We start from the raw sequence: 6,189 nt of genomic DNA, 5'->3' as shown, positions 1-6,189 counted from the left end.
TAACTCTTTATTATGTAGATCAGATTAACCCCCAAGGCTTCTCTTTTTTCCAGGCTCTAGATTTAGAATCATAATGACCTGAATCAGAAAGTTGGGGAGCAGGGTAGTACACCCCCAAAATGTGCCTTGGTGGCACATAGATTATTTTGAATTAAAATTACTTAAGAGATAGCCAATGCAAGAGGGATCCTCTGACCTTGCTTTCTGTCTTCCTGAAGGCAGGAAATAAATCTCTCATGTGAAAGGTGTACTCCCTGCATCTGGAGGTAGAAGGACACCCTTATCACCAGAGATAAGGAACTCAGGGCCAAGAATCCTGTGTAAACACACCTCGTTACTTTAATTCACTGCACAAATCCCAAAGTCTGTCTAGATTTTTCACTCACTGGGCACCTGAAAGCTAAGTTTTGTTTTTTTTTGTCCAATCAATTCCTCACAAGTGTATTGTTTCTTTACCTAAAAAGTATAAAAGCTGCCTACTTTGGCCACTTCTTAGTTCCCATTTTATGAGACCACAATGCTTATGAATTAAAATTTGCTTCTTTTCCTCCTGCTAATCTGTCTTGTGTCAATGGGCAATTTCCCCCTCTCTGACAGCTGGTGAGTCAGGGAGGAGGCTGGCTGGACCTTGCTTCCTGCCCTGAAGCTGCTGCAGCTGAGAAATCCTGGGACATTTGACAAAGGCTGGCAGAGGGTGAGATTTCTGACCATGTCAACCTCCCAGATCTCTGCCTGCAAAGTCTGGTGAATGGGAAAGTGGTGAGAGTCCCTTCTCTCTCTATCAATTTAGATTAGTGGGAGAAAATATTTGTGGAGCTAGTTCCTTTGACTTAGTGACTCTGGGGATTCTTTTCCTCCCAGAGACAGTCACTTTTTCTTTGTCTCTGTCTATTGTGTTTGTCATAATGAGGAAGAACCATAGGGCAGACTGCAGGCATGGGCCCTATAAGCCGGCCGTACAGACTGGTGAGTTAATGGTTCTCACTAGACACGTGTCTGTTTAGATAGACTTTGCTGTGGGTCCTCTATGTAAAAATCAGTTGAGGTTTTTCCTTCTGTCTTGTTCTACGTCCAGAGAGCTGGCTTTGTGTCCAGTGAGAATAATCTCTCTGGTTTTCACCATCCGGAAGGCACACTTACTGGGGTGCATCTGATGTCCTGTTGAACAGACTGGGGTTCGGAGACACGAAGTCACAATCAGCATTCCCTTTGTTGGGCCATGCTGGCTCCCAGGAGATTTTGTCATAAGGGGTCCTAGTTCATAAGGGGCCTTTGTCATCTCAACATTTGTTGCTTGTTAATGCTGGAAAAGTCCCATTCCAGTAGCATCTGCCTGGTGACATAAATTAGCGGGTCTATGGCTGTGAGGAAGCCCACATTTTTGTGGGACACCAGAGACATTGTTTTTACTACACCATTCTTACTGCCTATAGCAATGAAGGGTTTTTACTTTCTTAGACTGTCTCTGAGGGTGAACTTTCTGGATCTTGTGAGGGCTACATATTCTCTTGTGAGAGGCCTCTTGCATCACTGGTTAACTGGTTATATTTTAAAGGAAAATTTTTTTTGTGAGAGCTCTCATCATAAACAGCTGTCATACTGGTACTTCTGGGAGGATCACGTTGAAAGGACTGGCCGTAAGGAATCCCTTATTAAGATGAAGGGGCAAAAATCAGACTTAAAGCAAAAATCCAACATAAATTCCCCTTCTTAAAAATTGCCCTGTCTCCTCAGCAATTTCCAGGCCCTCCTAAAAATAATCAGGAAACAAATCAGCTGGAGTCCAATATTCAAGGACTGATAGAAACAACTGTCTTTGTCTTGCAAATCACTGCACAACCAAGTACAACACTAGAAACAAGTTATGGCCCATCTAACCAGTCCCAAGGCCCTGCCTATTTCTCTCGAAACACTTGCAGGTATTATAAAAGATCAGGGCCTTTTCTCACCTTCTGAGATCGCCCGCACTCTGCCTGTGGAGTGTGTTTCTCTTTAAATAAATTCACCTCTTACCTATCACTTTGTCTCTCACTGAATTTTTTCTGCGATGAGACATCAAAAACGGGGGCCTCATTAAGTCCTCAAACCAGATGCCATCAAGTACTTCTATGTTGGCTTCTTCTAACTCCAGCAGACTTTGAGTTTTGGTCTGCATCCTACCACCTGGCCAGGTGCATGCCACATAGCTGCGACAGGTCTTACTTGCTGCATGCAGGATCTTTAGTTGTGGCATGCAGACTCAGTTGCGGCATGCACGAAGGATCTAGTTCCCTGACCAGGGATCAAACCTGGGCCCCCTGCTTTGGGAGCATGGAGTCTTAACCACTGGACCATCAGGGAAGTTCCAGAAATACCTGGGATCTTAGTTCCCGGACCAGGGATCAAACCCATGCTCCCTGCAATGGAAGCGTGGAGTCTTAACCACTGGACCACCAGCAAGTCCCCACATCTTTTTAATATGCTTTCTTCTTGCTCTTTAATTAAAATAATGTAAAATTTTATTCTGCACATAAAAAAAAAAAGATCAGGATACTGGAGAAAATTGTCCTGTTAAGGAAAAAAAATTGCCTTAAGTCTTATGATAATAGAAAAAAATATACTACAAAACTCCTAAGAGAAAACTCACATTTTCTTATGTCCCTTAAAGTTATAAATCTTATCATGTCTTTGAAATGTAAACACAGCCCACATCCTCTGAGACTGAACCCAGATTAGCTCAATTGTAAATCTGAAACTAAAGAAAAGGGAAAGAGGCCTTTTAAAACACAAATTGTTAAAAGAACTCTCTTGCCCAAATAGCCTCCTTAAAATTGCTTGTCAACAGCAAATGCAGATCTTAATAGTCTTCTCCACAAATAATAAAAGACTTTAGCCACATGAAGGAATGCCTAGTGATACCATGCAGGGCCCTGTGGGGCTCCTGGGCACAAAGCCTTTCTGTGCCCCCCATTTCTCTGATTATAGGAAACAGCCTTCAGCCTCCATGACCTTCCCTGAGTTCCAGTGGGCAGATTCAAGCAGTTGTCAATTAGGGAAGAGAGGGGATATGAGACCAGGGAGAAATAAACAGTCAAGAGCAGCCTAGGGGAAAGGTCCTGTTTCCCCATCGACATTACACACAACAATATCTTTGAGCTAGTTTGCAGACGTTGAAACCCCCTCCAGGTGTGAGAGATTAGTGATTGATGGGATGCTGCCCACAAGCATGTAGACCCCAGACCAGCTGGACCTGAAGGTTGATGATGCTGACTCCTACTTAGCTCACCACCAGCCCATCAGAAGAATGCAGGACTGTTCCTGCCTTGATCCTTGTCACCTACCCCTGACCACAAGCCCTGACTATAAGACCTCTCCCTATTCCCCAGGGAGGGGGGCACCGTTCTTGAGGTATTAGCCACTGTGTTCCCCCTTTGCCTGGCAAAACAATAAAGCTATCCTTTCCTACTTCACCCAAAACTCTATCTCCGAGGTTTGATTCGGCACAAGTGTACAGAGAAGCTGAGTTTTCGGCATCACTCGTTACTCCACCTGTTATTTATAAACTAGTGACTTGTGTATTGTACCTGTCTCATGCTTTAAGTTTTAAAATGAAAACTATGAGATCTCTTGTTGTGTCTGTCTATATGTCTATATGTATATATTATAAATATGGTATCCTTCTATCTCTGCATGGTATTGCCAAAATTAATTTAAAAAAGAGTTCTATTTAATTGGCTTAAACAAACAAGTACTTATATAAGAAATCTTTAAAATCTAATAAAAACTAGCTCAAATGTTTTTCAAGTTTATGTGAATGAAATGAAAGCTAATTTTAAGCTTGTTTGTTTAATTAATATAGGCATATATTCAGAGTTAGCATTACATATAATGCATATAAATAACTTTTTTTCTACCTGGGTTTGCTAGTCAAGGGGCTAATGTTTGTCTCTGTTACAAAGTTTGTCAGAAAAATAAAACACTTGATAATGACTAACTGCTTTAATGTCTCATGAGTAATCTAAGTATGATTATTAACAACAAATGAATTAAGTAGGTGTAAATGAGATAAGACTTTTGGGGCAAACTTTTAAACAATAATTGTTTTATGATATGTCTACTTAATTTTCTAAATCTCTTTGGTAATTTACACCCTTTGAGTTTTGCTAAGTTAAATTAAATGATTGAAATTAATTGAATGTCTAGATACTTTCCAAATAAGATACTGAAACATTAATTGCCAAACAAGTCTAAGTTTACCTACATTTTACATCTTATTAGAGAGACTAAGTATGTTTGGGTTTATTAGTAAATATGTTTTGCGCTTTATTGAAAGCTTGTACTATGAAGTAGTGAATGTTTCTAGAAATTATAAAATGTATTTATAAGTTTGTCAAGACACGAAATTTTAATACAGTTCAGAAATGTTTACTTCTTTATTTTCACTAAAAAATTAAGATTTCAAAGGATTAAGAATTCCAGTTAATATAGGTGGTTAAAGCTACCATAAAATAATAGAAATAGAATGTGTTTTTGAGTAAGAAAAGGTATAAGTAGGGAGATATTTTTGTTAAAGAAATAGAAAATAATTTTATCCTAAAGCTGGTTAATTCTAAGTGGGAAAGAAAAAAAGGGACAAAATGAAATGGGGATAAAAAGTTGTAAAATGTTTGTGAAAAAAGGGATCTTTAGAAAGGAATTTTATGTGTGGTCGGGACTGAATAAGATTGGAATGAATTTAATTAAGTAAATAAGTTTTAATATCAAAAGTCAACTGGTGCAAAATGGAGTTTTGTTTTTTCCTCTGTTAAAGGTACAAAGTTGTTTTGTTTTGTTTTTTCCCTCTACTGGTCTGCTCTTGATAATAAGAGATAATGAAAAATTTTTCTTTACCTTTAAGTAATCTGCCTAGGGGGAGAAAAAAAAGATCTTACATCTTGTCAAAATAATCACTTATGTTCTATGTTGTCTTTATCAGTTCTTTGCTTATTTAAGTAAACCAAGTCCTCTCAATTTTAACAAAGATAAATTTTGCTCTGGACTATATAACCAACTGTATTTGCCTATTAAGTCTTTGTTATTTTGGTTAAGTGTATGACTAAGCATTGCTTCACAGTGATCTATTTGAGTAAATGTTTTTAGACCTTTTTGATATATATAGATACAGATTACAGATATACATATATATATATATTTTTTTTTTTTTTCTGGCTGTGTTGGGTCTTTGTTGCTGCATTCAGGCTTTCTCTAGTTGTGGCAAGCAGGGGCTACTCTTCGTTGTGATGCACAGGCTTCTCAGCGCGGTGGCTTCTCTTGTTGTGGAGTACAGGCTCTAGGAACGCGGGCTTCAGTAGTTGTGGTGCATGGGTTTAGTTACTCAATGGCATGTGGGATCTTCCCAGACCAGGGATAGAACCCGTGTCCTCTGCATTGGCAGGCAGATTCTTAACCACTGAGCCACCAGGGAAGTAACCTTTTTGATGTTTTTGACAAAATTCCCCAAAATCAATGAGTCTTTTTGACTTAGACCTAACTTTGAGATATAAGATACTTCAGAGGGCCCCTGAAATATCTCAGAGTTTGCTCTGTCTCCTTATAAAAAGATACTAAACTAATTAGGTATATTCGATATGTTAAATTACATAGGAAACATTGTCAAGAAGTAATGTTAAGCCTTCTTTATGCTGAGACTGTATAGGTATGTAATATAGGTGTTCTAGAAAATACGTGAAATTTCTGGGAATCTTATATATCTTGGCATGAAATGTTGTCTGTCATCAAAATTGAGGCTCACACTAAAAGGAATGAAGGTGTCAGGGAAATGCTTTGACTTTTATGAAAAGGCAGCAACAACAGAATCTGTAAAGATCATGGCACACGTAGATGAAATCTATTGTGCTTCTGCAAAAAAAAAAATTGACCCCTGTTGCCAGACTTTTGCCATCTTGATGCCCTTATAACACGGCAACAGTCTGCTCCTGAATCAGAGAAATTAAAATGTGTAAACAATAGCTGTAAATTAAACAACAGTAAGGGCTATAGGAAACCCAAGACGGCTGCTTGGTTCTTCTGGCTTCCTGACAAACCTCATTTTTTGCTTTTGTTATTGTTTTGCATTCCTTCACCCACCATAGTGCATTTGAGATGACTCAAGTTGTAAATAGACATTGGTGGGAAGATTTCTATAAAGCTGCAAAAAACAGTCTATCAGCA

The 6,189-nt window shown here is 38.8% G+C and overlaps 1 non-coding gene across 1 annotated transcript; it reads right to left on the bottom strand.

The window, feature by feature from the left end:
- Positions 1–2,267: 2,267 nt before the first annotated feature.
- TRNAW-CCA (transfer RNA tryptophan (anticodon CCA)) lies at positions 2,268–2,340 on the bottom strand. Its single transcript has one exon. It is a non-coding gene; the product is annotated as a tRNA-Trp (tRNA).
- Positions 2,341–6,189: the final 3,849 nt, after the last annotated feature.

This window comes from Hippopotamus amphibius, chromosome 1 (genome assembly GCF_030028045.1).
Source record: "Hippopotamus amphibius kiboko isolate mHipAmp2 chromosome 1, mHipAmp2.hap2, whole genome shotgun sequence".
Classification (NCBI taxonomy): domain Eukaryota; kingdom Metazoa; phylum Chordata; class Mammalia; order Artiodactyla; family Hippopotamidae; genus Hippopotamus; species Hippopotamus amphibius.
This window is presented reverse-complemented; position numbering and strand designations above follow the sequence as displayed.